This window comes from Mustela nivalis (genome assembly GCF_964662115.1).
Source record: "Mustela nivalis genome assembly, chromosome: 11".
Lineage (NCBI taxonomy): Eukaryota > Metazoa > Chordata > Mammalia > Carnivora > Mustelidae > Mustela > Mustela nivalis.
Genome location: NC_139030.1, coordinates 59614750 through 59639686, shown reverse-complemented (window position 1 = coordinate 59639686; position 24937 = coordinate 59614750). Strand labels below are relative to the sequence as shown.

Here is a 24937-nt window from a genome sequence, read left to right as displayed (position 1 = left end):
AAAGTGGTCTGACTTCTCCCAAGTCAAAACATGTGGAACCATAACCTATACCAAACAACTGACCTGAATAATGTTCATATTGAGTCATTACTTTATTAATTGGCTCTCCTAAGGTGAAGTCAGAAATTCCTTTATATAAATTTTATATCTGATTTTTTTCTGTTCAAAATCCCTGCTCCTTTGTCTACATTATCCCCTAGACCCTATTCTGCACATGTGTGTTTGTACCTGTGTTTGTGTCAGTGTTTGTGCATATCCATGTGCTCTGGAAAGTAGCTGTATACTTACTTCTTATTAGCTAACTTGAACCTCAAATAACTACAATTTAAGCCCAACTCTGTATCTATCTACTAAGACACTAGAAAGGGAGATCATTAAATGTCTCAGAATCAATTCTTGAATTCTTAAGAGGGAATTCAAAAGGAGGTCAGCAAATGTTATTAAAGGATCAGGAACTGACTCAAGAAAACATAAAGAAAGTAAGACTCCTTATATAGCAATGATAAGGCTAATGGGAAACTGAAAGTGATCTTGGAGAATGACTAGGAATTTTATACAGAGGAATCATTGTTCTCTGTTTCCACTTGGGATGAGCTAAGAGAGATTCAACTTACAGCACTTCATAGAAAGAACTTGAGAAGAATTCAGTAAGAGAAAATTGTCTTAAGGGTTTTTTTCCCCTAAAGTTGTTTTTAATCGGCCATTTTAATCAATGATTCCACAGAAGCTTAATTTGGAGGTAGAGAGTCTTATTGCTAAAAAGTCACTCAAAAATGCAATCAATGGAAGATGGGATGTCTGGATTTTCTCCAAAAGTAGATAGGGACTTTAGCTTTCTAAATATTCTCTGATGTTCTAAGCTCACCTGAAGATCGTATTTACTGAGCCTACCTCAAACAGATGGGTATGTATACATAAGGGATAAGGATAAAAATACCCAGGACACATAATACCAGATCAGACCAAAAGAAATGCTCTGTCTGAGACTCAGACGTGAGGTCCCTTTCTGGGAAGGTGTGGGATGGCCTTAAATAAACAAGTTTCCTTAAAAACCTACCATTTGTGTGTCTAATCCCATTTTAAAGCCATTTAGGTGTTAATAAGTAAAACCCACCCATGGTTAATTACTTCCCAAGTTCTTTTTTCTTCTAGTATTCTTGAATTTGTTAAATCTCTATGCATATATTAAAATCCTTTTGGAAATAGAAAAAGTATAAGCCACTAAATGTATTAATTGTTTAATTCAATTAATTATAATTAATCAATTAAAAGTCAGAATTTACCCAACTCAAACCCTATAAGATGTAAGGCTTCTACAGACTTCCCATAACTTGGATTCAACTTATCTATTTAATCTTTTCTTTCACCACAAAATTTCCCTAGCTCAATCCAAATCATATGCTTCAACTATACCAAATTACTGTCAGTTCCTTTAAATAGCCATGGATATTTGGCAGAAAGGTATTTCCCATTTCTGGAAGATGTTTCCTTCAACCATGAAGAATTCCTGACTCCCCCTGCCACCTCCTACCTGGTTTAGGCACCGCTCCCATATGTTCCCATTGTATTTGTGCTTGCCTTCACCAAGAATATCTGAATTCCTCATTAGACTGTCAGGTCCTTGAAAACAGGGACAGTCCTTTTTGTTCATCACTCTTTGCCAACATAGTAAGCATTCAGTTATAATTATTAAACTTATAAATTAAATAGGTTAATAGATTTAAATAATAATATCACCACTATATTCCATACTCGAGGTTCCATCCATCAACTCTGGCAACTCTTACAAGAATGACTTGATTTCATGGTCATTATAGGCATCATTTTCTGAATCACATTAGGAATAATTCAGTCTCCCAAATACAAATTTATGATGATTTTGTACACATGTCAAGTCATGTTTCTGCTTTCTTTCCTAGTGCTGTCTGGGATTTCCGTTGAACTTTCTGGCTAATATATTCAGGCAATACTTGTAGTGGCCTCAAGATCTATTTTAAGGTTGAAAAAGAGACTTTAAAACTATCACCCTATGAGAATGGTCTGTAGGATAAAAAAGGCAAAAACAGTGAACTGTGTTTAAATTTGTCTTGTTTGATTTTGTATGTTATTGGTAGCACATGCTTCAGCCCTTTGTTAAACAAAACTGAAAAGCCACTGTGAAGTTCAAAAACATCTCCCCTAAGGAACAAAAGCAGAACTTTCATTGTGATGAGGGAAATTAAGCCTTGACTTTGAAACAGCTTTGTCCTCACAAAGATGACTTATTAAGACAGGAAACCAACACAAGAGTGGAAAAATAAAGGCAGGGATGATCAGACTAGTGAAGATTAAGTGAACGTAAAGACATTTGCTCTAAAGTCATGTACAGGCTTTACCAGGAGAACAGAAGATTGTCATGGCAATAAGGTGTGAATTGGGGGGAAAAAATGTTGATCTATAAGAAATCTTACTTGGCTTTATTAGTTTGCTCAAAGCGTATGATACTAATGATGCACTGTATGGTGACTAACATAGCATAATAAAATAAAATAAAATTTTAAAATATGATAACTTAAGCTTGGAAAATAGCTGTCTTTTAAATATTTTCAACTAAAAAGATATGTTGATTTTAATTTAAAACCAGTTTTGAGCTGGTAAGTTATTTTGAAGTTATTTCCCTATAACAGAACTTAGGAGTTTTAAGTGGCCTTTTGTGAAATAAATTGAGATTTAATTCCAAGTCATGTCTCATAGGAAAATGGCAGTGAATAGGGAAGGTCACCTCATTATAATTATTAGTAAAAAGACAGTTATCTACTTAGATTGTTATTAGGAACAAGCAAATTTTTCTTTACCTTTGGGAATAAAAGGGTCAAATGATACAAACCTCCTACTTGTGACAGATAATAATTAAAGATTGGTGATTAAAGCATAGGCGGGGTTTGTTGTTGTTGTTTTTTTTTCTGCCTCCCTCGCTCTTCAAAAACTTGCTTTCTTAATGATTTTAATCAAAAGTTTAGAGAAAAATAGGATTGATTTTATGTCACAAGACTCTGAAAAGCAACCCAGAAGTGTTGAGACACTCTCAAACAAGTCATTCTGGTAGTGATTGCAAATCATTCCAATGAAAGAGAGAGGATAACCAAATGATTCTGCACATTGGTCCAAAAAATCATCTGCACAAGAATAGGGATGTGGAGACAGGGTTTAGTGGCACTGTGTGTAAAAAGGATGATTGCTAGATCTATCTAGATCTACACACACAAACTGATTGTTATTCCTCACTAGTTTATTTTAGTCTGAGCAGTCAACAGTTCCATCACTTTTACCCATGACACTGACTTTTTGAAGCATTTAAAGTTGTTCTGTAGCATATCCATTGTTTTGGATTTGTCTGATTATTTCCTTTTGGTATCAAACCCTTTCCTGTCACTCCTATTTCCCCCTGCCTTTCCTTTAAGTTAGGTTTCAAACAAGACTTGATCAGCTATATAACTCATAGGCCAAATCCAATCCCCTACTTTATTTTTGTAAATAAGGTTTTATTGGAACAGAGCCACACCCATTAGTTTGCATATTGTCCATAGTTGTTTTCCTGGGGCAGGTTGAGCAGTGGTGACAAGAGACCACATGGCCCACAAAGCCTAAAATAATCACAGTCTGTCTCTTTCTAAAAAATCTTTGCCAATTCCTATACCAGAAAATTTATTAGATTGGGATAAAGTATTTTTGGCACAAAGATGATGTATTTCATATTGCATCATTTCAGGAGATTATTAGTCTTCCACTAGTGATGCTGTTTGTATATTTAATTAAAGTGGCAATGGCCATATCTCTTCATTGTACAGGCATGTTTCCCCCCTCTTTTCATTTAGTAAGTAATTCATGGAGTGATACTTGGGCTCTGTGTAAATATCCTATTTACCATCTAAAACTCTTCCATCTAAAGATTTTACTATCTATTGATGGCCTTCACCTGAAATAATTACTACATTGGAGATTGAAAAGTGCCAGTTTCTAAATCTATCATGCCTTCAACATTTATGAGATGACAAAATAAAACAGCCTAAATTCATTTTCTTAGCTATCATAATGGTATTGTGGTTACATCGGTGATTGTCCTTCTTCTTAGCTAAGTCATGCCAAAATATTTAGTGGTGAGATTTCATGGTGTCTGCAACTTTCTTTTCTTTTCTTTTTTTTTTATTTTTCAATTTTTTAGTAAAACTAGATTTGTTAAACTATTACAAAGACAAGACAATTATCATCCAAAGTACTCTGAGGACTTCATCCCAATTTCACTTGTTATGGAAACCGACCTAAGAGGTTAGAAATTAAAGAATATAACCTAACAGGTTATAACAAAACAGTCTGGTGACACATGGGAAAAGGAGTAAAAGCTAGTCAGAAGCACTTGTGTTAGTGGTAGTATATGTGGTTAGGATGTTTCCCAAAATGCTCCCCTGAAGATGCTTGAGTGAATTAACCTAGGTCCCCAGTTAGTGAAAAGACCATTACCCCTGTGGAGAATGAGCAGAGGCCAGGATTTCTCTGAGATCTTTTTGTCTTTCTTTCTAAGGTGTGAGGGAATGCTTAGGCTTTGCAGGGGTATAGCTTGGACTCAGCCTCCCTTCTTCCCATCCAGTCTACCTACACCTTCAAACGCCTGCTCATTCTCAACGTGTGGACCTGCGGGGTTACAGAAGGTCCCTAGAGTGAAGGCAGCAAGTATAGTCCTACTCAGAGGGAACCTATACATAGAAAGTTTTGTGGTAGACAATAAACTACAAATACCCTCTTGGTTAATTCACCTTTGTTAATAAAGATCATAGTTTCTTCTGCTGACAACAAGTTTTTGTCTCAGTATAGTCTTTCTCAAAAAAGAATTGGTTCAGATAAATTTTGGAGAAGCAAAAAGACTTTAGTCAGCACCAACTCCACATAAGAGGCACCAAGTTCTTTCCTACATAGAATAGAATCTACATAAAGAGTAGAATCTCACAGCTGCATAAATCATTCTCGGTGATCACCATCTGCATCCTTAAACTGTCCAGCAACCGTTAGTATAGTAGCTACCTCCACCCCGTCTTCATAGTCCCTTACTGAATCTTGTCCAGACTCCAGCCATGTTACACAGGCTGCGTACAGACTGAGAGAGCATTCGTTCTGATATCGTCAGTGCGGCTTGGCCTTCTGCTGTTAAATGGGATAATCCTTCTTCATAGGTGTAAAATGAAGGGATGTCTTCCTGCTCTTATCCTGGGCTTCCATATCCTATTCTGCTCCATCACAATCATCTGAATCATCATCCTCAGGATCTGGATGCAAAGCCTGGCATTCACACAGTGCAGTGAGCATTGCTGATTTATCACTAAGCACAAATCTAAATTCAGCAAGAGGTTCAACATTATCATCACTGTCTTCTCTTCAGCAACAGATTCTTTTGATTCTTCCCCAGATCCGGCATTCACCATAACATAGAAATACTCTCGTGGATAGGCACTTAGATCCCTGGACACTACTGGTGGGGTATTCCTGTGAGAATCCTAACCCAGAGCCATCTAACCAAGACAGATGGCTCTCAGTGAGGTAAGGGTGCTGGGATGCCTTGCTGTGCAGCACAGAGCCCCTCAGCTGGGCCCGGCAGCAAGAAACTTAAGGAAGCTCACTGCAGCAGGGAGCATGGAGACAAGGGGCTGGGGAGGGAATGGAAACATAGCAACCCCAACTGCTTGCCTGCAACTTTCTTCTAATCGTGTATGGCAGACCTCAGTGTGAGGGGTGGGCTGGAGGGAAAGAGAGAGAGCAAGAGTACAAGTGATGAAGGAAATACCAGAAGTTTGTAAATCTGGGTAGAAATTCCTTTGTACCATTTTTGCAACTCGTCCTTAAATTTGAAACCCTATCAAAAAGTTAGAGGTGGAGAAAAAAGAGAAAGAGAATCATGAGTTTAATATAGATTTTTAAAAGAGATCCACTTACACATGCATAAACGCTTTGTCACCTTGGGCAAGATTAATTAAGATGTTTGTGCTGGAAAGAAGCTTTAATTGTGCTCTGCTTTGGCAGAGGGGTAGAGCGTACCTAGAGCTCTAAGTGCTTTAATGTGAAAGGGAATAGACAAAAAAAGAATGTATTCAGAGGAAAGGATGGTGCTTTGGATTGAGTAGAATGTCAGCTTTTCCTAGCTTTCCTTCATTCCAGTTCAATTTATCTAGAGGCTAGTTAAGGATAGAACCCAAATACATAAGGATAGTTTGCAAAAAACAACAGCATTAATGCCCTTCCCTTCTATAATCCCACTAGACCTGGGATCAGCAAACCTTTTTTAAAGGGTGAGATAATAAATATTTCAGGCCTGTTGTTCATATAGTCACTGTCTGTCATTATCACTGTGGGCCATACAGTTGCTATATGTGTCATTGTGGCATACAAAAACATCCAGAGACAGATGAATGAACATGGTGTGTTCAAATAAAACATTGCTTTATGGACACAGAAACTGAAATTTCATATAGTTTTCACACAACATGATCTTTTTTTCCCTAGCCATTTAAAAATGTAAAAAATATTCTTTGTTTACAGACAATACAAAAAGTAGAGAGAAGGGTAGATGTGGTTCAGAAAACCAAAGAGAAAAACTTACAATTGTGCCTTTGTGCTGACTGCCTTTTAGCTGCCTCACTTAGCTCTGGTAAAGGAAAGGGACTCCTTTGAATGGGATGACAGGGCTTAGCAGCTTTGTGCTTTTAAACCATCAAACAGATAGTAAATCTCTACCCAGACCTCCAAGATCCAAAAAGTCCATCAGCTCCTCTAAATAGTAAGGCTTGTTCTAAGTTAGGAATCAGTGTAATTAGAAGTCATAATGTAGGTAATAACAACTAGAATCTTGGTCTATCAGCCCAGGATCCACCTGGAACTAGATGATTTCTCATTTATTTCCTTCTGCAGTAAAGTCACCTCATCCACTGTCTTTACTCTGGGGCCTTGCCATGGCAGATTTAAGTCATGTTAACACCTCTGTGCAATCAAATTAGTTTGCCTGTAGATGTAAACTTGTCTTATTTAAATAAATATATGGTAGATACTTACACAAATAACTTCCTAAGTAGTAACTTTTACTTACAATAATTTCTATCCTTTGATAATATTTCCATAGTGACCCTGAACCATGACATGTGCTGAATCATGATGGGTCCCTTTGGCCAGTGAGGGTTTTCCCCTAAGCCCCTCCTTCCCTGCAAATGACAAGTGAGTTGAAAACCTACCTCTCCAAGAAGAGCTTATGAAAAGGAAGGGCTTATAAGGATGGAGATGGAGATGGGGAAGGAGAAATACAGAACTTTTCTTAGTATTTAAATGGTTGTCAAGGAAAAGAAGGTCCAGACTTTTTCGCTTGCTCTCAAGCAATAGAAGGAGAATTAATGTATGGAAGCTGAGACAGAGCTGGGCTTACTACCAAAAACTAAAGAAACAACAAGAGGGAAAGAAAAAAATTCAATAGCTGTCCAAAGATGAAATGGACTGCTCTGGAAGATAGCAAGTTCAGTATCCAGAGATACACACATACCTAGGGTGTATGTCTACTTAATGAACACAAGATTCAAAAATTGAAATCATTGAACTGGGTAACTTTTAAGATTTATGACACTTAACACTTAGGCCTGACACTTTGAAGTGGCACTCTTCTTAAGAAAAAAAGGAGCAAAGATAAATAATTGTAAGAGTGAGGCAATTCCTATTCCTCTAGTTTAACCACAACAAAGACCAGTGTGGCTCATTCACCTACAGTAAATTGAGGCCCTATCATTCCCCGAATAGTGCTTTATGCTAGTTATATGCATTCTCCCATATAATGATTATTTATTGAGACTGTGTGTTATCTACATTTACAATGTGCCAAATATGAGGATATTATGGTATAGACACAGATTCTTTTCTCATAGAATTTATAATTTGTTGGAAAAGATAAAAATCTAATTAGTAATTATAGTTAAAATATGGGTGTTGAGATTGTGTAGATATAGGGCATTGTGATGGTCTTTGAACATGATGACAGAGGTCAGTTAAGTGTCTGCCTTCAGCTCAGGCCATGATCTCAGGGTCCTGGGATCCAGCCCCATATCCAAGTTGGCTCTCTGCTCAACAGGGAGTCTGCTTCTTCCTCTTCCTGTACCCCTCCACCCACTTGTGTGTGCTCTCTCTCTCAAATAAATAAAATCTCTTAAAAAAATAAACATGATGACAAATTATTTGATACTCCCCCTGTTGAGATTTTGGGGCTAAATTCCCTTCATTTGAATCTGTTTGGGCTTATAACTACTTTGACCAATAGATAAAATAGAAATAACACTATGCGATTTCTAGGTCCTGTGGCTTCTGCCTTGTTTGTTGGAAGATGAGTTTCTGGAGCCCTGAGGTACCCTGTAGGAAGTCCAGCTACTCTGAGCCCACTGTGCTTTGAAGAAGTCAGCTTCAGAGAGAGACCAGGCAGAGTTCCAGCTGATGGTTTCCTGCTACTCCCAGCTTTCTAGTCATCCCAGCCCAAATGAAAAAGGAATTCACCAGAGTATTCCAGCTCCAGGCATTCAAGTCACTCTCAGCCATTCATGCCTTCTAGGCTGATAGTCCAGACATCATGGAGCAGAGACAAGCCATCCTCTCTGGGACGTGTCCAAACTCCTGACCCAATGAATCCATAAGCATAATAATAACATCATTGTTATCCCATGCCAATAAGTTATGGGGTGGTTTATAACAACAGTTCATCACAACAGGCCCATGAGAACATGTATTAAGAAGGCATAACCTTGAGGCCAGAGAAGTCCTCTGAGGAAATCATATTTGAGCAGAGAAATGAAGGAGTAAAATTAGCTACAAGAGTGTTCTCAGAAGAAACAGTTTGAAGAGGCAGTGGAGGCAAAAGAAATACCTGGGTCCTTCAGGAACTGGCAGAGTGTAGTAGTCTAAAAAGGAGTAGGATGCGCAGGAGTCAGGTGGGAAGTAAAAGATGAAATAGTCTAACCCTGGTCATCTCATAAGCAAGATCATGGCATCTGAGCTTTGTCAGGATTGTGAAGATAAACTGCTGAAGGGGTTTTGGTATCAGAATCATGTGACTGGATGTGTTTGCATTGTGGGCAAGGTTGAAATAGTGAGAAGTTAGAGCCTTAATTCTGGTGAGAGATAATAGTAGGCTGATCAGGATAGCCATAGGGATCAATATTCAAAAGGTAAATTCATGGGACTCACTCAGCCTTTGGCTATGAGAACGTGAAGTGAGAGAGGGAACGTGAAGTGAGAGAGGGAGGAGTCATCTAGGCAGTGGACTAAGTAGTGGTATCATTTACCCGAAAGGAAACAGTGGAAGAAGAACAGATTAGAAGGGGTGATGAACAGCTTGATCTGGGGCATGGAGAATTTGAAGTGCCAGAGAGACATCCATGTGGCAAAGCCAGGCAACCGTTGATTCAACATTATCAGTAAGGAGGAGAGTATGGAAGGGAACTAATATTACCAAGTGAGTATTTTAATCCAGGTACTGTTATTGCCCTTGATCTGATAACAACCATGTGGGGTGTTCAGAGAGGTAAATAACCAGCCTAAGATCAGAGAGACAAGAAGTGTAGGGTAGACATTTCAATATAGATCTTCTTAATTCTAGTTCAAAGTAAAAGACACGTGGTACTACTTTCCACTTCAAAAAAAAAAAAAAAAGTCGTAATGCTTTGGATTTAGAAAGCAGCAAAATCAGCATTTGAGAATGCCTCTCTAGTACTTTCTAGTACTCAGTTTAGTGGGTGACCTGAAAAGCTACAGTTCTGAAAAGGGGCCAAAGAAAAAGAAAGCTGTCGCGCTGATCTAAGCCACAGGGCAGACAGCAATGCCACGTGGCCCCATGACCCCATGGATTCACTGATGTATTCTGGATGATCAGAATGTTAGATGGAGCTTGGCTAGTGAGATCTTCAGGATTCAGCATACTCAGCATACTCAGGCCTTCTTTGAAAGTTGTGATTTCTCTTTGAAGAACTAGCTCTTGGTTTACTGAGGGACCATGATAATTACTATAACTACCATTTGTCAAGCAGGCACAATGTGGCATCTTGTAACTGCTTCCATGTTTTAACTTTTTGATTTCTCATAAAAATCCAAATGAGATAGGTATTATTTTTTAATCTACCTTTTATAGACGAGGATGGGTATCACTTGGACTTTTGACTTTAAGACAGCAGGTGACAATGAGATTCAGCTACTCATAAAGAGCTGGATGCTATCTGAGACACCCAGCCATAAAGCTAGATGTGACTGGCAGCACAGACTAATGAAACGAAAGTAGATTGAGCTTGAGCATGCGCATGACCAGAAGACACAGATAATTTGTATGAACAGGTATGTCACTGTCCACACTGACCTCCCTCCCTCAACACACACATCTGGCCCAAGGGGCATTCCCAACAACTAGTTGACTGGAGAAGGCAAAAATGAGCAAGTTTTATAGCCAGGTCTACACAAAAACTGGCCCCAAACAAAAGTAGACAGCTAAGGTTGATAGTTCTGCTCTGAAATCTCCCTAAAACAAGGTAAAAAAGTGAAATCTTCCATGTAGGTGTAATTTCAAGAGGACTGTCTCAGGGTACACTTTACCTGAGGTTAAGGACTAGTGACTGCCACACATTAAGTACTCAAATATTTTAAAGTAAATGAATAAATAATGAATTAATAATCTGTAGACACTAGTGAATGGTTTGGTCAGCTGGTTAGGGATATTGAAGGAATATGATTGGAGGACTTGTGACAGGAAGATTCAGAGAGATTATGTGGATGGACCTAATGGAACTGGTTCAAATTGTGGGAATAATTTATGAGTGGTTTTAAAGAATTAGGTAGAAGAGATGATCTGCTATAAGTTTGTCAGTCTTCTTCCCTAGCAAATGGGTACTTGTTCAATGGGCTCATAATAAAATTCTCCCAGTGGTGGGAACAAAACTTATACATTGCTCAGGTACATGAATTTATCCTTATTAAGACTGAACTGGCTGCTGTCTGTATGAGCCCTTGACAGGGTAAAATACACCAGGGGAATTAGAAGTGTTAGCTGGTTATAACATTGTATCACACTCATTCTGTAATGGAAAAGGCAAGAAGAATTTGGACTTTCTTTCCCTATATACCATGTGTGCACTGTTTGTGTACTCCTAGTACATCCCACTAGATGATGCTTCTTCCTAAGGAACTTCCTTAACTGTGTAAGAAGTAAGGCAGTGGGCTGAAGCCCATATGCTGCTGTTCTTATTGAACAAAGAAATGGCCTCTTGAAGACTCAGATATGTATATGTCTCTCATACTATGAGATAGTATTTCGTGAGCTTGGGTGCTATTTTACAGGAGGTGGTTTTGTTCTGAAGTAGTGGCCAATATATTGTGCTGTTTCTCAACACAGCCAGATCACTTACAGAGGGAATGGTGCTTTCATTATTAGCCCTAAAGGCCCATTTCCAAAATCTCTTTTTCCCATTCCTGAAACACTTATCTCTCCTGGTTTTAACTTTGAATACTGCCACTAGGAGGATAACAATGGTTACATTGAACTGGGAGCTGATACAAATAAATTTGCCTTTTGGGATTTATCATAGCACTAAGTAAGCAGGTAGAAAAGGAGTTTACAGTGGTGGAACAGCTGGCATCAGAGGGAAATAGGAATGCTGTTTTTTAATAGAGGCAAGAAGGAGATGGAATCCAAGGAGCTCCTAGGATACCTTCCAGTATTGCATGGCCAGTGGTAAAAGTTATCATATACAAGCCAGTGTAAATCAACCCATTGGGTAAAAAAACTCACCCAGCCACGATGCTGGTTGAAAGCAAAGAGCATATGTAATGCTTAGCAGAAAAGAAAAATCACAAATTTGAATTGTCATCTTGACTGTTTACTGAAGGTGTTCATCACCTGCCACATACGCATATACATATAGTATGTATAAATACAGATCTTCCTTGACTTACGATAAGGTTACAATAAACCCATCATACATTGAAAATATTATCATTTGAAAATGCATCTAATGCACCTTACCTATGAAACATCATAACTTAGCCTCACCTACCTTAAATGTGCTCAAAACAATTGCATTAGACTACAGTTGAGCAAAATTGTCTTATGCAAAACCTATTTTATAAAAAGGTGTAGGAATAACTCATATAATTTATTAAATGCTATACTAAAAGTGAAAAAAGGAATGGTTGTATGAGTATAAGTGTATCTATCAGTTGTTCACTCTTGTGTGGCTGACTGGAAGTTGCAGTTCACCACCACTGCCCAGCATCAGGAGAGAGGATCAAAATGCAGATCACTAGCCCAAGAAAAGATCCCAAATCCTGAATTCATTTTGTATATATATGAGTTTTCTGTCTGCTTTCTTCACTTCTCTTTTCCTTATAATTTTACTTAAGACATTTATTGGTAGTAAACTAAAATTTATTCCATAGGTCATGGAATATTTGGATGGATCATAACAGAACCAGAGGACAATAAGGCAAAAAGATATCTCTTAGAGTTATATCTATTAGTCAGAGTGTTAGGTGGAAGGAAATTTTTTTGGCAGTGTAGTATAAAAAGAAAAGTCTATTGATATTGCCAACTACAGTTATAGATAGTAAGAGACCTTTTTTTTTTTTTTTTTACTTTTCTTTCTTTTTCTTTTTTCAGCTCCTGAATCCCCCTCCTTCCTTTGAATAACTCTATAAAATGATGTCAGATACTTGCTTTCCCACCTTTGCAGCTAGCTCATGAGCATTTGACCTGAGTTCAGCCCAGGGGTGCTTCACTTGGAAGCTGGTGATGCAAAGAGGCAGGGCCTGTGTAGATGTCCATTGGCAGATGAATGTGGTATATTTATATATACATGTGGTATATATATATATATACCATGGAATATATATAACCATCAAAAAAATGGAAATCTTGCCACTTGCAATGATGTGGATGGAACTAGAGGGTATTATGCTAAGTGAAATAAGTCAATCAAAGAAAGACAAGTATTCTACGATCTCACTGATATGTGGAATTTGAGCAACAAGGCAAAGGATAATGGGGGAAGAGAGGAAAAAATGAAACAAGATGAAACCAGAGATGGAGACAAATCATGAGACTCTTAATCTCAAAACAAACAGAGTTGCTGGAGGGGAGGACAGTAGAAGGGATGGGGTGGCTGATGGATGGATATCTGGGAGGGTATGTGTTATGGTGAGTGTTGTGAATTGTGTAAGAATGATGATCCAAGGTCTGCACCCCTGAAACAAATAATACATTACATATTAATAAAAATTTTTTTTAAAAAGCAGGGCCTGTGGAGACACTGTGAAGGCTCCTGGCAGAGCAGCAGGGCAGGGGTATGATTAAAAGCAGCACTGCCAACTAGGATGTCCAGAATCCAGAGATGGCAGCGGAGGACGTGCAAGCCATGGCATCTGGTGGTCAGTGGCTGGACTTGCTGGGATGATTCTGTGCAGGGAGCTGGAGTACAGCCTTGACTCTTCTTATCTTCCCAGCCTCGATTATTCCCAAGCATTTTCTAAGCTCAGGTCTGCAACTGATTCTGTAAGCTACCTTAATATAAAATATTTTTATTGCAAAATTCAAGCAGAAATGGTTTCTTATGTTTGCAAACTAGAACCCTAGTTAATACAAGAAGGCTGGGCTAGGTGCTTTCCAAGATTCCGCCCAGCTCTAAAATTACAAGACTATAAAACTCATATTAAAATACATAAAATAAGAAAACAACCTAGATTATAAACATGTTCCTTTCACTGAGTAATTACTATTTAATATCATCTGATAGCTGTGTGTGTGTGTGTATGTGTGTGTGTGTGTACGTGCGGGCCCGTGCCTTACAGGAATAGTTCCAAGCAAAGGAAGGAAGGCTAAACAAGTGCTTGAAGCTATATTGTATCCATCACAGTAGTGTTATTTCGTGAAAGCTACCATTAGATTTCTCCTAGCCCATGGCTTTAAACATCCTTCATTTAACCATGCTTGCTAAGTTTCTGCCTACCTAGCCCCACAGCTTTAGAAAATCTTCCTAGAGTTTATGCCTAATAGGTCAGTATTTCATTACCTGAAAGTCCTTAGTAAAACTCCCTAACTAAGGAGTTAGCAATAAAAACCTCAGTAACCTAAAGAGTGTTTGTCCCCTCACTCAAAAATACTGTGTGGGGCATCAGAGGACTAGCATTCCTTTGCTGTAGAAATGACAGAGCAAATTATTTGCCTCTACATATTGGTACAAATGTGGAATGGGAGAAAGGCAATGCAGTTTCAAAACAATCCAATCCCTAGTAAGAAATTTTTGAATATCTGTAGCATTCATTAATAATTACAATTAATTAATTAATTAATAATTAATAAGACAAGATAAAAGTCTGTGTTCCTGTGGAGAGAATATGAGGTAAGTGATTCTTGAGAAAACACAGCTATCTAGCTATTCTCTTTGAAATGGTAGCATCTGTGGTCACTTCATTGATACATACATATGATGGACAAATAATGCTAAAAGGGTACTAAAAGGAAGCAATAACGAACATTTTGTATAAAATATGCATTATCAGGGGTTCTGAACATTGCCAGCGCTCTACCAAACACATACCTACTGACATTCCACTTTATGTCCTAAGCATATAACTGTAACAGACAGATCAACGTGGCATATGGTAGAAATCCTGTAGTTTTTTAATGAGCAAAGATTTCTAAAATCAAAAATCAAAGTTGTAAACAATAAATTAAAGCAACCCAAAGTACTAAACAAAAGATGCTCTCTGATTGTTGTGGTTTGGTAAGGATCATAAATCTAAAGCTGGACTTGATGATCAGGAGATAAATCGTCATCCAAGACCTCTACAATGACCCTTAGCTGAGCCATCTCTGCCCAGCTGGTGCTCCGTCTGCCCACTGGCACAAGCTTGCTTGTTTCTTTTCACGTTAAAATTATTGTACATTGCTTTGTTCATAAACTTCTTAGCCTCCCTCTTATGCTTGCTCAGCTAAGATTCATTCAAGGACCATTAAAATTAAGTCAAATAATCTGTGTATTCATGTTCCAATGTATGAAACACACACACACACACACACACACACACACACATACACACATACGTCATAATTCATTATGTTATACTGATGAGCAGGTTCTCAGTTTTATTATTTTTAGACAGAATTACCTCTATGAGTTGGAAAATAGCATGTTGGCTACCTGTGAGTTCTATCTCAGTCTTTTAAATTTCTAATTTGTGAAACATTTCTAATATCCTTTAAAAGACAAAACAGACAGTCTTACTAAGAACTCTATTTGTTTAATGCCTCACAGTGATCCTTGGTCAGCATCATTTGGCACATCTACTTGGAATGGAGATTTGGTTGACAGAGATTTAATGAACAAGAGCATTCCACTAATTTTGGGAAATCTCTTGCTGAGAAGCAAAAACATAACAAATGTTTGTGAAGTTTCTGTTGAAGTCACCCTAATAAACATACTCTTTAAAAATCACAGATTAGACTGTGAACCCACTTTAAATGTCCTTAATGTCTTCTAATACAACATGCTGAATTTTGCATATTGTTAAGAAAAGACACGGAAAATAGAAACATCTGGTTTTACTACTTAGAAAATGCAATAATTGTCAATTCCCTGCTGTTGGCAAGCACCCCCAAACACACACTAGATTAACAAAGCCAATTTAGTGTTAGGACGGCAGCTGGCTCTAGTTTCTTCCTTCCCAAATGGTCATCACCATCTTAAACTTCAAAGATGTACTTTTTGCAACATAGAAAAACCCCTTTCTTTTGGAAACAATAATTAAATAACTAAACAACTAAATAATAATTTCTCCATTGAACACATACCCACGTACACGTATGCACACACATACACATTTGCTTAGACAGAAACATGCAAGATTTTTGCTCGCAGAGGATTCTTGAATTGATAAACTCCTCCATGAATATAAAGTTTCATTTCCATGACTTCCCTGCACTATTTCAATGAGGGAATAGAATCAGAAGAAAAAAATTCAGAGGCAGGTCTACAAAAAGTGGGATCTTCTCAAGAATACAACAGAAGATTTGGGTCCATACTTCAAAAAGTATAAAAAGAGGTCTAGTATAATAGTCCTCAAACTTCACTGCATTTTAGAATCCCCTGAAGATTTTCATAAACTGTTGGGACCAAAATCCCATTGCCACAGGTTCTGATTTAATTGGTTTGGGTCCTGGCCTAAGCATCAGGACTTTCAGAACTTTTTCTGTTCTAGGAAAGAATGCAACTGGGGCTCTAGTACTACACTAGCATTGACCAATGAAGTTCTTATATCCTTACCTTCCATCTGTTGGTCATGAAAGCTTCATTCAGTCTTCTGGTTAAGAAATGTTATCCAGAGGGGCTACTTAGCCATGGAAGTCTACTTTAGAAATCTTTAAATTATCCTCCAGAGCATATAGTTAAAAATTAAAATATGTTAAAGTTACTACAAGGAAGTTAAGTGGGACAGGCAGGCTTTTTATTAAATTGCAAGGAACAACAATGAATATAAATAAGTGAAAGGTCAGATTTACACCCATCCTTGCAAAAATAATAATTGACAAATATGGAAGGAGAATATATGTTAGGTGCACTTCAGAGAGTGAACTTCAGAGAAGTTAGAAACTGAACATTTTAATAAGTGTTTACAAAATGTCATAATGACAAGAGGAGAGAGGGTCCCATGCATTGAGGGATGATCTAATTTCTGCTTATTTACTCCACAACCTTCAACGGTAATGGGAAGCAATGATGTTTTCTTCTCCTCCCTGTGCCTGTCTCACATGAAGAATGCTCTGTAAAGGGGCACGCAGCTCAGTCAGAAGTCTGGATCTTGGGGTTTTGAGTTCGAGCACCACCTTGAATGTACAGATTACTTAAAAATAAAATTGTGGAGGGCCCTGGGTGGCTCAGTCGGTTAAGTGCCTGGCTCTTGATTTCAGCTCAGGTCATGATCTCAGGATTGTGAGATCACATCCCTTTCAAGGTCTGTGCTGCTAGGTGTGGAGCCTGCTTAAGATTCTCCCTCTCCCTCTGCCTCTCCCTATGCTTGCTCATGTGCTCTCTTGCTCTCTCTCTCTCTAAAATATATAAATATGTCTTTTAAAAAAAAGCCAATTCCATCTGTCACTTTTTACATCTTTAAGTGTGGCTATGAGAAAAATTTAAATTATATGTGTGATTAGCATATATTTCTACTGGATAGTACTCCCTTGTCCCCTGGGGAGATAGAAGGATGAGATGAAATTGCATAGGGGAATGAGGACCCTTAAGGGTGTCAGAACCTATAGGCTAACCAGGCATTACATCCTTCCATTGAAGGAGGCTACCTGACCGGTCGGGAGTTGGTATTTTGCCCCACTAAATGGGTAGAGATAATCTAAAATGAGGTAATGTTGAAATGAAAGTGCTTGAGATGACTTTTAATTGAAAAGTTTTCATCTTTCTTCACTACTCTGCAGGAAGTAGTCTCATATAGAAGTTGAGATCAGTTCTTATTCTTCACACATTTGGGAATGGTGTGAGTAAATACTTGACCTTAGTACAAAGTAAAGTCTTATACAGAATTCATATCATATTTTTATATACATTTTGAACCCTACTTGGTTAATCATCCTGCATACATTAATCTCTCATCACCAGGAAAAAAATATATATTGCCCTAGCAAAACAGATTAAAAAAGTAATGCTGAAATGGAATACTATTTGGAAATAAAAGGAAAAAAATAATACATGGTATAACATGGGTGAGCCTCAAAAACATTATGCTAAGAACCCAGATGCATTACATTTATATAAGATAGCCAGAAAAAGCAAATCTACTGAGACAGAAAGAGATTAGTGGTCATTACGGGCTGGGAGTAGGACCGGGAATTAATGGAAATGGGCCCGAGAGATCTTCCTGGGATGTTGTAAAACATTTACATCATGATGTAAAACTAGACTATAGCAAGGGTTGTACACCTATACAAATTTACTAAAAATCATTTAATTGTACACTGAAAACAAGGAAGTTTGTAATATATAAGTTGCTCTTCAATAAAGAGGTATTATTTCTTTAATGTTAAAAGTAGCGCGGCCCCTGGGTGACTCAGTGAGTTAAAGCCTCTGTCTTCAGCTCAGGTCATGATCCCAGGGTCCTGGGATTGAGCCCCGCATCGGGCTCTCTGCTCTGCAGGGAGGCTGCTTCCTCCACTCTCTCTCTCTGCTTGCTTCTCTGCCTACTTGTGATTTCTCTCTCTCTGTCAAATAAATAAATTCTTAAAAAAAAAAAAAAAAAAGTAGCAAGGTCGGGGCGCCTGGGTGGCTCAGTGGTTTAAAGCCTCTGCCTTCAGCTCAGGTCATGATCTCAGGGTCCTGGGATGGAGCCCTGCATTGGGCTCTCTGCTCAGTGGGGAGCTTGCTTCCCTCCACCCCCACTTCTCTCTGCCTGCCTTTCTGCCTACTTGTGATCTCTCTCTGTCAAATAAATAAATAAAATCTTAAAAAAAAAAGTAGCAAGGTCAGTAGCTTCCCATAAACCATTCTAAATTTTTGCACATTGTTATGGAAAGATGTGGAACATAGACGCATCAAAAAAATTGAAAACTATCAGTAACCCTGCCTTTGGCAAACACTTCAGTATCAATCAATTTATTGTTAGGACATCAAAAATGAAATGTAAGTTATTTAGAAATTAGATAATGAAACCCAATTTCAAAACTTGTAGAATGCAGCCAAAGATACACAGAAAAAGAGGAACCCATAGCCAAATAAATTTATTAGAAAATAAAAGAGACTGAAAACTGACTAACTAAAGCTTTCAACCTAAGAGGATAGAAATAGCTCAATAATATTCAGAACGATGCTTCTTTTTCTGTTCTTCCCTCAAACTCCACTCCCAATGAAACAAGTTATCATATTTCACCTAATCTAAATACTTGAACATTTGTCACCTCGGCATCCCCACTACCACTTCCTAGTTCATACACTTTTCCTCACACAGCTACTAAAGAAATTTAGAATCAGCTTCTTGGTCATCAATTTCTACTTATTCCAAAATAATTTCCAAGCCTTCACCAGAAAACAAACAAAAACTATGAAATCTTTTGCAGAAGTGAGAGAAGACTTGAACTGGAGAGCTATTCCAGAAGGATGATCCTAGATTGGAGATTAAATTTGGTATGTATGTCAGCATTCTCTAACAAAATTGCAATGCAAACAATCAACAGGATTTTTTAAAATAAAATTAGACATAAGAATAAGATATTTTTGAAAAGAATAATGAGTGAACACTTGTTCTATCAGATAGCAAAACAGATTAACTAAAACAGCACAGTATCGATGTAGAAATATAAATATAGATCAGTTTTATTTAATTTACTCAAGAGTCCATATGGATATGAAAGTATAATTAGAAGTATAATATATAATAAAGGTGGCATTTCAACTCAGTGGGTTAGGATGAATCATTAAATAATTGGTGTTGACAGAGTTTGCTATCAATTTAGACCAAAAAAATGAAAATCAGACTTTTAAGTCATATCATTCTTGGAAATAAATTCCAGATGGCTAAATTTTAGAAGAAATGTGGATAATACACACTATTTAAAAAAAAATAAGTACATCTATTTTCAGGGGTGCTATATATCATTTTGAAGTTTGTGCTTTGCAAAGGTAATGCTGGCCCAGGAGTATAAATAGAGAATGGCATCCAGCTTTGTCACTGCTTGCCAAGCTGCCTGCCATGGTCCCCCCATCTTTTCCTAATTTGTCTATTCAGGTAGGGAATCTATGCACTTTGCCACTAGAACAGAGTACCTTTTCTAATTGGCACAAAAACCTTATCTGCTAGCGTAACCAATAAATAGTAGTTAATAGTAATAGGTAATTTGTAGATTCATAAATGCTTTTTTAAACCCAAATGGTTGCTATAAACTGAACGTGTCCCTCTAAAAATTCATATATGTTGAAGTCCTACCACCCTACCCCCAATGCAATAGTGCTTGGAGATGAGGCCCAAGGTAATAATTAAGTTTAGATGAGGTCTTGAGGGTAGGTCCTCTGGATGGGATTAGTGTCCTTAAGAAGAGATATCTTAGAGCTACTGTCTCTCTCCCCACCTATGGGCACAAAGCAAGAAACCACTGGTCTATAAGCCAGAAAGCGTTCTTCCCAGAAGCTCACCATGCTGGTACCCTGATCTTGGATTTCTAGTCTCCAGAACTATAAGAAAATAAATTTACATGGTTTAAGCCACTAGTCTATGGTACTTTGTTATGGCAGTTGGAGCTAATACAATAGTAGTATATTATAAAATGTATTGGGTTTTGTTTTTGTTTTTGTTCTTAAAGTCATTTTTTTTGTATAGGTATATAGAGATAGTATGTATGCATATCTATCAATAGATAACTGATAACAGAAAGGACTTCCAGAGAAGACATTGTATGAGAGTAGTGATCAAGGGACACTTTTGCTTTAACCTCATGCTTTTTATTTTTAATAAAAATGTCCTCATTGTTACATGTTTTATCTAAAATATTAAAATGGGTATTAGGGAGGGCATGGAGCACTGGGTTTTATATGCAATAATTGAATCATGGAACACTACATCCAAAATTAATGATGTACTGTATGGTGACTGACATAAAATGATTAAAAAAAAGAAAAAAGAGAAAATATTAAAATGCTTAAATATATTTTTTAAAGATTTTATTTATTTATTTGACAGAGAGAGAAAGAGATCCCAAGTAGGCAGAGATGCAGGCAGAGAGAGAGAGGAGGAAGCAGGTTCCCTGCTGAGCAGAGAGCCCAGTGCGGGGGCTCGATCCCAGGACCCTGAGATCATGACCTGAGCTGAAGGCAGAGGCTTTAACCCACTGAGCCAACCAGGTGCCCCGCTTAAATATTTTTTAAAGGATTTTATTTATTTGAGAGAAAGAGAAAGCACAGAGGGAGAGTGAGTGGGAGAAGCAGACTTCTCACGGAGTAGGGAGCCTGATGCAGGGCTTGGTCCCAGGACCCTGAGATCATGATCTGAGCTGAAGGCAGATACTTAACTGACTGAGCCACCCAGGTGCCCCAAAATGCTTAACTATTTTAAGAAATTATTGTTAGAAGGTATCTTATGTTTTAAAAATTTAGTTGATAGCAATCACTTATATTTAATATGTGCTACATTCACTACCTCTTTAATCCTTCCAACACTCCTAAGAAGTAGACACTAGATATGTCTTTATCGTACAAAGAAATTTAAGCACAGGGAAATTGAATAACTTACCCAAAACTTACATCGCTATAAAGAATAGAGCCAGGGAGCACCTGGGTGGCTCAGTGGGTTAAGCCACTGCCTTCGGCTCAGGTCGTGATCTCAGGGTCCTGGGATCGAGTCCCGAATGGGGCTCTCTGCTCAGCAGGGAGCCGGCTTCCTCCTCTCTCTCTCTCTGCCTGCCTCTATGCCTACTTGTGATCTCTCTCTGTCAAATAAATAAATAAAATCTTAAAAAAAAAAAAAAAGAAAGAAAGAAAAAGAATAGAGCCAGGAGGGGCGCCTGGGTGGCTCAGTGGGTTAAAGCCTCTGCCTTCAGCTCAGGTCATGATCTCAGGGTCCTGGGATTGAGCTCTCTGCTCAGCAGGGAGCCTGCTTTCCTCCCCCAGCCCCCTTTGCCTACATTTCTGCCTACTTATGATCTCTGTCAAGTAAATAAATAAAATATTTTTTAAAAAAAAGAATAGAGCCAGGATTCTAATGTCAACAACTTGATTAAAGAACCTTTCCTCTTAACTTCTCTGGCATGTTCAGAAAGAAAATAGGGAAATGAGGAGGTTAGTGGAAACTTTGGCAAAAACAATTTCAATAAAATAAAATAACTCTTAACTATAGGAAATAAACTGAGGGTTGCTGGAGGGGAAGTGAGTAGGAGGATGGGGTAACTAGGTGATGGGCATTGGCATTAAGGAGGTCACTTGATGGAATGAGCACTGGGTGTTATATGCAATGGCTGAATCACTAAATTCTACCTCTGAAACAAATAATACACTTATATGTTGATTAAATTTACTTTGAATAAAACATTTTTAAAATGAGGGCAAAATACAGAATATAACTGAGAAGGGAAACACAATTAATAAATAAAATGAATCATTGAATCTTTTTATGTTGAACCACATGAAACTGCCAATACTTAACCATTTCTGACCTGCAGAAAAGGAATTTTCTTCTGGTTAGACTTAATCAATCTGCTAATTTATGCATATTGTTTTCAAGACACTTCGAATATAGAAGAAGAAAATAAACAACAGAAAATTTTAAACCCTCAAGGCCATGTATGTGTTTTTAACAGATCTGGAAACTGTTTTAAGCTTTTATTCTGATATTAAGCAAAAAAATGTGCCTCCGGTTAAAAAAATTAAACATGAGATTTGTGAACTGTATTTCAGTAGTAGAGAAAAAGCAATTACCCAAATCTCGTAGTGTCAGGGTAGTTACAAAAGAACACAACTTCTGGTTCTTGCCAGAAGCAAAAGCAACCAACAGTCTTTATATGTTGGAACTCCATCTCCCTAAGTCACAGAATGAGGACAATACTTTCATATACATTATCCAAAATTTTCTGGGGACTGTTTCTTGTTATATCATATTATCCTGATATTTTAATGACCTTCCTTACTGATTTCCCATTGGCATGCAAGTACTGGACTATAACAATCCATATCTACAACATGTCACGTGAGTTGAATATGCAGATCATAGACCCCTTAAAGTCGATAGCTCACTTAGCCCTCAGAAGCTATCCAGTTTAATTTTACAAAGAACAAAGCAGAGCCTCACAGAGGTTAAATGAATGGTTTTTGCCAAGTCATACAGTATTCCAAGGAGATTTAAGACTAAAACCCTGGTCCCCTGGTTCCTAGTCCTTAGTACTCTTTCTGCTATGTGTGATATGCCTATTTTTTCCTGTTATGTAATGCAGATTAATCTGATTTTACTTTTCTTCTTTTCAATTGGAGTTCTGAGTCAGCTAATCTTGATAATTATTGAAACAGGAAGCAAAAGACTGAAATGGCTCTCTAATCAAAGAAACTCCCTGGCTATGAGAGGAGAGTCTATTAGAAGCATGTCTGCTAGATGTTGGGACCTCATATCTTTTCATTTTCCCCACCCCCGTTAACTCCTGTGGCGCTCTCAATTCCCCAGCATAGCTTCAGACTATCCAACAAGCCTTTGACCTCACCATTGTCTTGCTCTTTAGTGGGATTTTGGTCTCTGACCTATGGCATGACCTACCTGCTGGTATCCACTTTATCTTGGTTTGTGCTTTTTGGCTGGTTTCTCATTAGCTGTTTCACCTCTTAGTCTAGAGACTTGGCTTTGCTGTATTCTCCTTTTGTCTCCATAATAGATTAAACTGAACTCTAAAATCCTGAGATACCTAGAAAATTATGTAAGTTTCATCTGGAGAATCCTTGGGAATTGCCCAGCATCTATGTGGAACTCCAGATTTACTCTGCAAGTATGGTAGCTAGAGTTTGAGATAACTGTCCCATGACTCACAAAGGAAGCTTCCTTGATAAAAGTGAAACTTGTTGTATAAAATGGTTATGTCTTCCAAGGTTATGCATAAGTCTAAGGGGTAATTTTATTTTGTATTTATTTATTTACAATAAATAAATAAAGATTTATTTAGAGATAGAGAGAGAGAGGAAGGGTCAGAGGGAGAGAGTATATCCAAGCAAATTCCTGCTGAGTGTGGATCCCAATTCGATCTCACAAAACATGAGATCAGGACGTGGGCCAAAACCAAGAGTTGGAGGCTTAACTGACTGAGCCACCCAGGCACCCCTAAGGGGTAGTTTTTAAATAGACTTTATTTTTAGCAAAATTGAGCAGAAAGTACAGAGTTCCAGGCAAGGTTTTTTACACTAACAGTAAACTTACTGTGATTTCTGTTATGAAACAAAAGAGCTATTCTTAATTTATCTCTTGTGAAAATCTACTCAGAAGCTAGCTAACTAGATAACTATGCCAGTTACCAATTTATTGTCTGGCACAATGTTAGAAATGGGTTCTGGAAAGATGCTGAAGAAGGAAGAGGCTTTCTTTTCTGATTCCCCTTTTCTGGTACCCCTTCTTGCTCCTACCATATGGCTGCCTGCTGCATGTGTGGGGAACTTACAGTGGCCCCTGTGCCCATGGAGTTCCAATGGCAGCCAGTGGTCAGTTTCCCATCAAATTTTAGAGGCACTCCCAGGGTCAGATTCCTACTGAGTTTTGCAAGCATCCCAATGGTTGACTTCCAGCTTTGGCCTCCTACACTCAAGCAGGGCATTTCCTGCTTGCCCTGTGACTACAGAACAAGTTCTGGTTGAGCCCTTTTAAAACTTCTCTACCATGCATTGGGCTACAACCATGCCTTCAACAATGAGGTCTGAGTCTTAACCATGGGGGTGGGGGTGGCTTCCATATTCTTCTTTTTTTTTTTTAAGATTTTATTTATTTGACAGACAGAGATCACAAGTAGGCAAAGAGGCAGGCAGAGAGAGAGAGAGAGAGGAGGAAGCAGGCTCCCTGGGATCATGACCTGAGCTGAAGGCAGAGGCTTTAACCCACTGAGCCACCCAGGCGCCCCAATCCATATTCGTTTCTTCTATGGAAAACTTTCTTCAGCCCGGGGGTCTTCTTTAAAGTACCCTTTATTTCTTTATATAACAGAGGTTTTCTATTATAATTAGTGATTCTTTATCTTAAACTTTCCCTATTCAAATTACTGTGTTGTCTCTGGCTCCTTGCTGACACTGATTGATACGGTAAACTTAGAAAAGTGATTTTAATTTCTCAGGGTACGCATTCACAAAATGAGGACACTGGGTTAGTTGATCTCAAATGTCCTCTTCAGCTCTAAAATTAC

The 24937-nt window shown here is 38.0% G+C and overlaps 1 protein-coding gene and 1 pseudogene across 2 annotated transcripts in view; both read right to left on the bottom strand.

Annotated features, from left to right (window-relative positions):
• Positions 1-24937, bottom strand: part of CCDC148 (coiled-coil domain containing 148) — a gene marked incomplete at its 5' end in the record, with an annotated part of 251765 nt that overhangs the window by 34599 nt on the left and 192229 nt on the right.
• Positions 4993-5663, bottom strand: LOC309843452 (methylosome subunit pICln pseudogene; annotated as a pseudogene). Its single transcript has one exon. The product of its transcript is annotated as a methylosome subunit pICln pseudogene (transcript).